This window comes from Numenius arquata, chromosome 9 (genome assembly GCF_964106895.1).
Source record: "Numenius arquata chromosome 9, bNumArq3.hap1.1, whole genome shotgun sequence".
NCBI lineage: Eukaryota > Metazoa > Chordata > Aves > Charadriiformes > Scolopacidae > Numenius > Numenius arquata.
Window position 1 is genome coordinate 38,369,697 of NC_133584.1, and position 12,377 is coordinate 38,382,073.

The window sequence follows — 12,377 nt, forward strand, 5'->3', positions numbered from 1 at the left end:
GCTCCCTGGGCATGCCATCTAGAGGGTGTTTGCCTTTAATATTTTTGGGTGCAGTTGAAGGGTACTGTATCTGGGTTTAACCACCTCAATGGGCTGAAGTTCCACCCTAAAGCCCAATGTTTTGTGTCCCCCATACCCATCTGCCTAGCTCAGCCAGACATTCACATTCTTGATTAACTCAGGGAGAATCATTTACACAACCAGTTCATCTGTTCAGCGGATCCACCCAGGTGATCTAGCCATTCATACAGATCAAAGTCCCATGGGTGGCCTGGGCACTGAGCAAAGCGAAGCTCCCTTCCCAGCAGCCCACTCTTCCCCACACCTTTCTCTCCTCTCAGTGCCTCCTGCCACCCTAGGTGCTCACCGATCAGGAACACCTTCTTTCTTTAAACCATCTACCAGTTTTCTCTTTTGCAAAATGTGGTTCATACAGTTGGGGCCATCTGTAGATTTTTCATCACAAGTGATGTGGAAGTTAAAACCACAAGTTTTCAGTCTTTGGTATTTGTACTTTTCCCTTTTGGTGTGTCTTTTATTTTAAAAAACACTGGATCGCATGGTAGATGCAGTTTTACCAGTAATTCACCCTGTGTCAGTGTTTATTCATTTTCTCCCACCACCCTAGTACAATTTCAATCTAGTCTAAAGGACATACAGGCAGGGAACTTATTAAAAATAAATAACCCTCTTTACAGGAAATAAAGAGCTAAGTTGTATCATTAAAAGAGAACTTGAGTTATTTCAATGTATTTTCAAGGCCTTAGTTGTTCTCCTCCCTCCATCCATATTAATGGTTTAAAACATTCAGCAATGTTATTGTCATGGTTTCGCTACCAGATTAAGGTCCTTAAACCCTGTATCTAATTTACTTAAATAGTGTTAAGATGAACAATGACGGATGCATTCATGGTAAGAACTTTGGGCCAGTATTACATCAAAAATGAAAACATGGGACCATATTTTAGTATTTGCAGTAGAGCAAAAATGATAATAAAATAAGCAAAATACTAAGGTAATAAGATTCAATATATTTTTTATTAGTAGATAAACACAAAAAAAATCGCAAAAGAAAGTCCAGCATATACATGTTCAGCTGGACATCATGGGTAATTTTCTCTCTGCATGTCATATTAACACATTTCCTTCAGGTTGTTTCAAGCTATCTGGATGCTACTTCATCCTAGAAAAATGGTTTCCAGGGTCTTAAAAAGACCAGCAAGTTTCTTGAATTTGATTTGTAACTGCAGTCTGAAAATACGATAAACTGAGCTTCGTGATTCTAATTGTGTGGTTTGGGAACTAACCCTTATTAGTTACCAAATGACTCATCAACTGCTGAGACAGCTTTTTTGCAATCTGAGTTTCAAACAGAATGACTCTTTGACGAGTATTTAAATAAGAGTAATACTTTGCTGACTTTAATTGCCACACCTATAAATGTCCTGATTTTAGGTATCAGCTTTAATTAGATGTTATTTTATGCTGTTTCTTGATTTTTAGAGATCACTTTAAAGTATGTGTGTATGCATTTTTTCTTTCTTGCATGTCATAGAATCACAGAATCATCCAGGTTGGAAGAGACCCTTGGGATCATCGAGTCCAACCATCTACCCTACACTACAAAGTTCTCCCCTGTATCATATCCGCCAACACCACATCTAAACGTCTCTTAAACACATCCAGGGATGGTGACTCAACCAACTCCCTGGGCAGCCCATTCCAGTGTCTGATCACTCTTTCTGTGAAAAATTCTTTCCTAATGTTCAGTGTAAGGAGCTTGAAGCCATTCCCTCTTGTTCTGTCATTAGTTACCTGTGCGAAGAGACCAGCACCAACCTCTCTACAGTGTCCTTTCAAGTAGTTGTAGAGAGTGATGAGGTCTCCCCTCAGCCTCCTCTTCCTCATACTAAACAGTCCCAGCTCCTTCAACCGCTCTTCATATGATTTGTTTTCCAGGCCCTTCACCAGCTTCGTTGCCCTCCTCTGCACTCGCTCCAGCACCTCGATATCTCTCTTGTATTGAGGTGCCCAAAACTGGACACAATACTCCAGGTGTGGCCTCACCAGTGCTGAGTACAGGGGCACAATCACCTCCCTCCTTCTGCTGGTCACGCTATTTCTAATACAAGCCAGGATGCCGTTGGCTTTCTTGGCCACCTGGGCACACTGCTGGCTCATATTCAGCCGCTTGTCAATTAGAACCCCCAGGTCTCTTTCTTCCAGGCAGCTTTCCAGCCACACTTTCCCAAGCCTGTAGCAATGCATGGGGTTGTTGTGGCCCAAGTGCAGAACCTGGCACTTGCCCTTGTTGAAACTCATACCATTGATGTTGGCCCAATGCTCCAATCTATCTAGGTCTCTCTGTAGAGCTTCCCTATCCTCCTGAGAATCAACACTCCTGCTTAACTTGGTGTCATCTGCGAACTTGCTGATGATACAACCTATGTCCTTGTCGAGATCATCAATAAAGACATTAAACAGAAATGGTCCTAACAATGAGCCCTGAGGCACACCACTTGTGACCAGCCGCCAGCTGGATTTAAATCCATTGAGCACCACTCTTTGGGACCTTCCAGTCAGCCAGTGCTTGACCCAGTGGATTGTATGCTCATCCAGGCCATGTGAAGCCAGTTTTTCCACAAGAATCGTATGGGGGACAGTATCGAATGCTTTTCTAAAGTCCAGGTATACAATATCAACAGCCTTTCCTTCATCCAATAATCTGGTTATCTTGTCATAGAAGGAGATCAGGTTTGTCTGGCAGGACCTGCCTTCTATAAACCTATGCTGACTAGGCCTGATCCCCTGGTTGCCCATTATGTGGGTTTTGATGGCACTCAAGATGACCTGCTCCATGACCTTCCCTGGTATCGAGGTTAGACTGACAGGTCTATAGTTTCCTGGATCCTCCTTTTTGCCTTTCTTGTAGATGGGTGTTACATTTGCCACCCTCCAGTCCATTGGGACCTCCCCAATTAGCCATGACTTCCTGTAAATGATGGAAAGCGGTTTGGCGAGCACGTCTGCCAACTCTTTCAGCACTCTTGGGTGTAACCCATCTGGTCCCATAGACTTGTGTGCATCCAAATGGCGTAGCAGGTCACTGATCTCTTCCTCTTTAATCGTGATGCCCTCATTCTGCTTCCCCTCCCTGTCTCCTAGCTCATGAGGCTGGGTGTCTAGGGAACAGCTAGTTCCACTGCTAAAGACTGACGCGAAGTAGGCGTTGAGCACCTCAGCCTTTTCCTCGTCCTTGGTGACTATGTTTCCCTCTGCATCCAATAAAGGAGGGAGATTTTCCCTAATCCACCTTTTGTTGTTAATGAATTTATAGAAACATTTTTTATTATCCTTAACAGCTGTAGCTAGATTGAGCTCTAGCTGCACTTTGGCTCTCCTAATTTTCTCCCTGCATAGCTTCACTACCTCTTTATAGTTTTCGTGAGAGGCCTGCCCCCTCTTCCAAAGGTTGTAGACTCTCCTTTTGTTTTTGAGATCCAGCAAGAGATCCCTATTTAGCCAGGCTGGCCTCCTACCCCACCTACTTGGTTTTTGGCACATGGGGACAGCCTGATCCTGTGCTTTTAAGGCTTCTTTCTTGAAGTATGTCCATCCTTCCTCGACTCCCATATCCTTAAGGGCATCCTCCCAAGGGATTTTGTCTAGCAGTCTTCTGAACAGGTCAAAGTTTGCCCTCCGGAAGTCTAAGGTGGCAGTTTTGGTAACCCTTCTCCTTGTTTCTCCAAGGATAGAGAACTCAATCATCTCATGATCACTGTGCCCTAGACAGCCTCCAACCTTTACTTCCCCCACAAGTTCTTCCCTGTTCACAAGGAGCAGGTCTAGGAGGGCACTTTCCCGGGTTGGCTCACTTACCAGCTGCATGAGGAAGTTATCCTCCACACATTCCAGGAACCTCCTGGATTGTTCCCTGTCTGCCGTGTTGTATTCCCAGCAGATATCAGGGAGGTTAAAGTCCCCCACAAGAACAATGGCAAGCAACTGTGATATTTCTCCCAGTTGCTTATAGAAGGCTTCATCCACCTCACTGCTTTGGTTGGGAGGTCTATAGCAGACTCCCACAACGATATCCCCTTTATTTGCCCTTATCCTAATCCAAACACTCTCGACCCTGTTATCACTATACTTAATTTCTGAGCTCTCATAGCATTCACTAACATACACAGCCGCTCCGCCACCTCTCCTTTCCCGTCTATCCCTCCTGAAGAGCTTGTAGCCTTCGATTGTGGCACTCCAGTCATGTGAGGCATCCCACCACGTTTCTGTAATAGCCACTATGTCATAGTTTTCCTGGTGCATCATGGCTTCAAGCTCCCCCTGTTTGTTGTTCATACTGCGTGCATTGGTATAGATGCACTTCAGATGAGCTAATGGTTTTGACATCTTTTTGTGAGTGTGAGCCCCATTTCCTACCAGGCCCCTCTCAGGTGTTTCCATAATTTCTAGGTGTCTATCACTTCTCTGAAATGAATTGGTAGAGTAAGAGTCCTTGCTAGTCCACCATCCCTCAAGCCCTGGCGTGTTTCCCTTGAGTTTAGTCCTAACAGGCCCAGTTATTCCCCCCCTCCCCCCTCATATCTAGTTTAAAGCCCTGTTAACGAGTCCTGCTCGTTTTCATATTTTTATTTACATGGATTTCAGCTTTTTTTATGTAAATGCACATGTGAGTAAGAAGAGTGCTCTCTGCAATAACACATAAGATGATGCTTGGACCACAAGTCTGTAAAAATTATACATAATTGATGCTGTCAGCATCAATCCAGCTTTTAAATAGCAGAAACCCAATGAATGACATTACATTCATGAAGAATTGTGAATGCTGAATGTACATTACTGCTAATGCATGCTGCCGCCATGATATCTATTTAAAAGTTATGACTCATTGAAAAATCTCTTGAAATGCAGTGCTGGTCTGAATTAATACAGAAATGTTTCTCCATGGAAGAAAATAACTTTTTTAAATTAAATTATACTTCTCAATTTTAGAGCTGCTATTACAATTTAGATTCATATATATTTGATTACATAGCATAAAGAACCACAATTTCCAAAGACAATTAAAACAAAACAGATAGCTTATCACAGCTTCAGTCTCAGAGTCCTTCAGCAATCACAAATAAACACAATCATACTCATAAATCTGTAACTCCCAGATTTTGGTTGTATTACCCCAATATCATTCTTCAAGCTCCAACAGGGTAGGTTTAGACTGAATATTAGGAAAGAATTTTTCACAGAAAGAGTGATCGGGCATTGGAATAGGCTGCCCAGGGAGGTGGTTGAGTCACCATCCCTGGATGTGTTTAAGAGACGTTTAGATGTGGTGTTGGCGGATATGATACAGGGGAAAACTTTGTAGTGTAGGGTAGATGGTTGGACTCGATGATCCCAAGGGTCTCTTCCAACCTGGATGATTCTGTGATTCATTAACATGACATGTTCAGTTTATATACTATAAAGACATCATCTTGAAATGCAAACACAATATTTAGAGTTAGTTAAATGGAGTTTGTACAGTTTACCTATTCTTGAATTCATATCCTAACTTTTATGATTTTACTGTCATATCTTTCCATTTTAGGTATTTTTTTTTTTTTTTTACTCTTTAGTAAGAAACTGCTTCCTCTCACACTTTAAAAGATTTTAAAGATAACTTCAAGCACTCATTTTCTCTGGAGAAAACATTCATTTTTTTCTGACCAGTTCTGCTATCCTATACTTTGCCTGGTCCCTTGCTTTGAAAAGGACAGCTTTGCTTCTCTACAGTCTGTCTCCTGCTCTGTGAATTCTCCCACGGTATTCATGTGATTACTTTTGCAGATTTTATCACCAGACTTTTGTTTTGTTTCAGGCTTTAAAAATGTTCCGCTCTCTAGTCCTCCCTCCTCCATTACACTTTTTCAAGCTGCTCTCCCAGTGAAGGTAGTGGTCTTTATCACAGGCATTGTTCAATCATTAACTACAGAAAGTAAGATTAAGTCAGTCTCAGATCTGGAGACTACACCTCATGGTACAGACAGTGAAGTATTTTAGACATGCACTAAGGCATTGCTAAAATACAAAATTTAATTCTGTTTTGTGTATTCATACATTAACTATCAATTACCCACATTTTCAGACTAACAAATTAAACCAACAATACCCCAAAGAACTTTCCATAAATACACTACATGAAACTGAGACTTCTTAAATGTATATTTTCCACTTTCAATTATTTTATTACTCATTGTGTTTGAGAAAGTAATACTCAAGTAACTTATTTTTAGTTTGAAGATGGTCCTTTATTTATGTTGAATAGTCAAAGGTGCATACAGAAAGATGAAGGAAATAGAATAGCCTGAAGCAAAGTAATCCAGCACATGTATCTGTTCAAATATGAATAATAAATTGCACAGGGAGTACTAATATTTTTCTACATCAGCCTATTCGGGTTTAATATGTACTCTACCTTGTTATGACTGATTAGAACTAAAGGCACTGAGAATTATTTTCAGTGTAATTGGTTTCTCTCCCATTGAAATCATAGAGGAATATGCCTACAAAGGCAGCAGCTGAACTTGGGTCTAATAGAGTTCTCTACTAGATAATAAAATGAGACACGTACTGGTCTTTCCCCACAGGCATTCATATTTTGCTATATGAACCTTGACAAATGTTCTTGATTTGAATCATCAGATCACCTCTTCTACTCCTTAGGAAGTGGACACAGGGAAAATTATTTCCCTAAAGAATAGAATAAGATACAGATTTCGTCAAAACAAAATGCTGATATTTGATAAAATCAGGGATATATCTAAGAAGGAAAATTCTAAGAATTGTTATCCAAAAATGATATATCTTTTGGATTAGGCGGCATTCATTTCCAAAAATCATGTCCATCATGCTGTTATTACGAATGGTTAACAATGAAGTGGAACAGCTTGTGTAAAAATATTGAAGTGAAATCCTTATTCAGTATGATTAAGACAGTGTTAGTTTCCCATGGAAGTAGAAGCTTCTTGTATTATCAGGACAGTTAGTAATAGTGTCCAAGCCTTTACCGTATCAGCACTGGGGTTGACAGTTGTTAGCAGATCCTCATTGTTTTTTGTTTTTTTTTTTTTTTTACTATGATTTATCCTGAACAAATAGCACCTGGCAATTATCCAGAAGAGACATCCAATATGAATAATTGGTCAGTGACAGTGGTCCAGATGTATCAAAGACGCAACTCAGAGTTGTGTACGCTCAGGCAGCTGTGACAAACCAGCTTCTCTTTTTGTGAAAAGGGAAAATGATTGTGATAAGTTCAGCCTTAAGTTAGATTTTAAAGCTGATCCACCACTGTATTAGAAAAACGCCTAAGCATCATCATAGTTGGATCCTCAATATTTTTTCTAATTAATACATATAGCATCTCCACTGCTAGTTTGCCAGACCACTTACAGAGACATAACCCACTTTTAAAAACTACCCAACCAAACATTCAATTCCTGTCAATAGAAATAGTGTAATTCTCTGCAAAATGCTAGATGTTCTACATAGACACTCATTATATCTTCCATGGCTTTGACATACACCCCATTTTCGGTGACGTTTTTAGTTGCCCTTGGAGGTGAGCTGGGTCTTTAGGTCCTGTAGGCTCCTTTGGTCCTCTTTGATAAAGCAGAGAGGAGATACTCTGAAGCTTATGTGGCAATTAACGTTTTACTCACAGCAGAGACAGTACCCCCAGCAACTTATTTCTTAGAGGGAACTGGAAAATTCCAGAGGTTGACTTTTCATAACTCTCATTTTCAAATGTATCCAGCGTAGAGAAGTAAAAGTCACACAGAAAATAGCATATATTTGTAAAACAAATTAGATATAATCAAAGGAATTATTCAAATAGTTGATGTGTTGTATGAAGTTTCTGGCTTTTTTTTTAACACCTGGAAATGATCTAATGCAATTATTTCAATAATGTAATTCCCCAACTAATTGAAAAAAGACTTAGTAAGTACAATACTGAAATCTCAATTTTTTAAATGAGTATAGTATATATAAGCTAATTAAAGTGAGTTCTCTGGGTGTTTAAGCTTACTTAGTTTTAATTGCTAGAATATTGTTTTAAAATGGAAGTGTTTTTTTTTACACTTGTCAATAACAGCAATGTATAGCAAATATTTCAAGCAAAAAGTGATTACCAAATAAGCAAATTCTACCTTGCTTCCATATGACATTTGGAGTCAGAAGTCTTTTAAATAGAACTATTAAAAAAAAAAAAAAAAAAAAAAAGATGTTTGTTTGGGTTCTTTATTGAACATTACCAAATAGAAAGTAACTGATGAAGCCTTGATGTAGTGTATGTGCCAAACTTTATTAAATCTAGTGAAATAGGTCTGAACGCTAATTTCTAAAGGAGCAGACCATCACTGATAGGAATCTGTATGAAAATTCAGACATCCTAGCTTTGCTGCTGAGAAATACGTAGTTAACTTCCACTTTGTTTCTGGTATGAGTAAAAACAGATTTAATATTCTGCTTCACTTGTGTAGAATACTTTTGTACCAGCACTTTGCAAGCAGCATTTCCTGAAACCCACATTTTTCACCATCTTATCAAGATTATTTTGGAACAGAATATTTACATCTTTCTTCTAGTAAATTTACAGTGTTTATATCATACTCCTTAATACTTATGTAAAAGTATTTTTTATGTAAAAATATATTTTATGTAAAAACCCCACTGCTCAGAAATGGGGTACTTTTTTTTTTCCCTTCTTACTGTGGGCTGTGTACTAACACAGAGTGATTTCTGAGCTTGCTCTAACTTCGGAATCAAGCAGCCCTGCTACCACAAGCAGTCCAGGGTTAAGTAGTTCCGTCATGCTGTGTTGCTGTTTTGCTTCTGGTATGTGTCAGCCAGCTTGTTCAGATCTGCCTCAGATACCTCTTATTTCCTTTTCTTCTCCACATTCCATTTTTGAAGTTTCATAATCACGTATAAGGGAGTCCAGGGTTTACTGGTTTAGAACAAAAAATATAGAAACTGAAAATGACTGTGTGTCTAGTCCTTTGAGTACTCACTGGGGAATGGGAAGCTTACATACCTGCATTAAAGGTCAATTTGATAAGATACAAAATCATAGTAATATGGACTAGAACGTGATTTTTGCCACTTCTGTGCAACTCCTGTGAGTTCCTGTGTCATTTTTCCTCCTGTCCTTTTTTTTGTTTGGGGGATTTTTTTTTTTTGGGGGGTGGGGTGTTTTCTTCTTTTTTTGAGTTCTTGCCTGTATGTTTGTAAAGTTTCAATAAGAAGAGTCACAGATGCCCCCAGGTCCAGAGAACTCCAAAGCCTGGTGGCTAGGACTGCCTTTATCAAGAAGAATATGGGTATTCATGCAATGAAGAGCAAGCTGAGCCATAACTGTGCAAATCATGGAACCAAACTAGATGGGCTATCATCTGCGCAGGATCCTTCATGGTCTATACAGCTGTATAATCCTCATGAAGTTTTCAATTTAAAAGATGATAAAAGGTTTCATGGTACTTTGCAAGGTACTTGTTATACTGACAAAATATTTAGAGGTTGATAACCCAGATTCTGGTGTAAAGGTATGGGACCTAAGAGAATGAGTGTCCTGTCTTCTCTGTTTCCCAGTCTGGAGCATACCCAGATCTTTATAGAAAAATTGTAGGTGACTTTCAGGAGGTTTCTCAGGCCTAGAAATGCCAAAGGATGGACACAACAACTTGCTGCCCTGAGCACAGTGTCTGGAGACAGAAGGATTCAACTTTGCACATAGCATTTATACATTACTATCTCCAGGTAGCTCTGTCTGCTGCCTTGGATTGCTCCATAAACTTGGATCTCAAGTCCGTTGAACTCTGCCTATTGACTCTAGTGCGACCTTCCTGACATCCAGGCTCCTGGTTGGAGTTTTGTGTCTCAGATAATACAGACCTTTTTTATTGACCTGCCAATCCCCCAGTTAGCTATAGACATGTGTAGCATGGCTGTCTACATGATCCTAGAATCACTTTATATTCAGTAAATAGAAAAAGGTACAATTCATCCGACCTATTTCAGACGTTTGCCTCAACTTAAGAGGAATCCTACTGTGAAAGTGCTTCTTTCTCTCCATTGCCTTTGAGGGAGTTTAGAGTAATTTACATTGTGTACAACAGCCTTTAATTGGATGTATACCATCCTCTATTTCAATGAAATAGGGAAAACACCCCGTGGGAAGTATTTACTTGGTCTGTGAAACTAGGAGGTATGTAAGGCAAGGTATAGAGATGCTAATCAATGAAGTCAAGTAAAGATGTGTTGAATATATATTATATATTCATATTCTAGATAATCTGAAATATTGCAGACATCTGTGAGATGCAGCAAGCTATAAAACACTGTACATGCTTCAGGCTAAGCAGAGACATTTCTGTTATGCAAATAAGAGAATGTAAATTTATATGGTGACATAGGGGTTAATATTTACATTTTAAAATAGCCCATTGTCTTCAATAGGATAACTCTGGCATGAAGTCCAGGGAATAACATTACAGGCCAGGACATTATTCAATTATTAGAACAGAGCAAAGCACCAAAATGCTTAAATATTGGTTGTGACAAAATTATCTAAGTAACCCCACCTATGTGTAATATTTGAAGGTTCATGTCTACATGAGCACTTTTCTGACCCCAGAGAAAAGGAGATTATAGGGGTCTATGCTTACTTTGAGTCCATTTAATTCAGTATCAAAACTGCTTTCTTCCTTTGTCAGAGTTTATGTTTTGGGATTTCATATTTCATTACAGATTTTAATTTCCCCTGATTTATCTAATTTAACAAAAGAGGTTAAGAGAGGTACTTATTAATAACTCTTTTTTCCCCCCTCTGCAGTGTTTTGGAAAAAATGTTTTCTGCAAAACTGTACTCAGGAGTGAAGAGATATTAATAATTATGAATTGATTTACATAGAAATAGGCTAATTATTATGTTGGCTGCATGAAATTACTCATTGTTTAAAATTTTAAACTCTGTTTTTTATTTTAAAGGAATTTTTATTGCTTTATAGAGTGTCCTGTAGTATGATATGTAATTGGCTTTGAATTTTCTAAAACTCGGCCACAGATGTTTTTTATTACTTTAACAAGAGATAAAAGCTCTTTTTGTAATACATGTTACTTTTCAATTGATTTTAAAAAGGTTAAGGGGACTCCCTTTGGTGCCACCTATCTTCAGATAAAATAGGAGAGAGAATTTGGTAAATCACATCTTATTTTGTTCCCCTTAGAATTAGCTGTACCATTTTTTCCTTCAGTCTCTAGTATTTCTTACAGAATCATAGAATAGTTTGGGTTAGAAGGGACTTTTAAAGGCCATCTAGCCCAACCCACCTGCAATAAGCCAGGATATCTAAAACTAGATCAGGTTGCTCAGAGCCCCATCCAACCTGACCTTGAATGTTTCCAGGGATGGGGCATCTACCACCTCTCTGGGCAATCTCTTCCAGTGTTTCACTACTCTTACTGTAAAAAATGTCTTCCTTATAACTAGTCTGTATCTACCTTCTTTTAGTTTAAAACCATTACCCCATGTCCTATCTCAACAAACCCTGCTAAAAAGTTTGTCCCCATCTTCCCTTTAGGCCTCCTTTAGGTACTGAAAGGCTGCAATAAGGTCTCCCCAGAGCCTTCTCTTCTCCAGGCTGAACAACCCCAACTCTCTCAGCCTGCCCGCATAGGAGACGTGCTCCAGCCCTCTGATCATTTTTGTGGCTCTCCTCTGGACCCACTCCAATAGGTCCATGTCTTTCCTGTGCTGAGGGCTCCAGAGCTGGACGCAGTACTCCAGATGGGGTCTCACCACAGCGGAGTAGAGGGCTAGAATCACTTCCCTTGACCTGCTGGCCACGCTTCTTTTGATGCAGCCCAAGATTGGCCTTCTGGGCTGTGAGCATACGTCTGAGCTGTCGGCTCATGTCCAGCTTTTCATCCACCAGTACCCCAAAGTCCTTCTTGTCAGGGCTGCTCTCAGTCCTTTCATCCCCCAGCCTGTATTGTTACTGGGGGTTGCACTGACCCAGGTGCAGGACCTTGCATTTTGCCTTGTTGAACCTCATGAGGTTCACATGGGCCCACTTCTTGAGCCTGTCCAGGCCCCTCTGGACGGCATCCTGTCCCTCAGGCTTGTCAACTCCATCACTCACCTTGGTGTCATCTGCAAACTTGCTGAGGTTGCACTCAATCCCACTGTCTATGGCATCGAGGAATATATTAAATGGTACTGGTCCCAGTATGGACCCCTGAAGGACACCACTTGTCACCGATCTCCGTCCGGAGGCTGAGCCATTGACCACCACACTATGGATTTGACTGTCCAAACA

At 40.0% G+C, this 12,377-nt stretch overlaps 1 protein-coding gene across 1 annotated transcript in view; it reads left to right on the forward strand.

The window, feature by feature from the left end:
• Nucleotides 1-12,377, forward strand: part of CSMD1 (CUB and Sushi multiple domains 1) — a 1,131,310-nt gene that overhangs the window by 494,113 nt on the left and 624,820 nt on the right. The window lies entirely within an intron of this gene.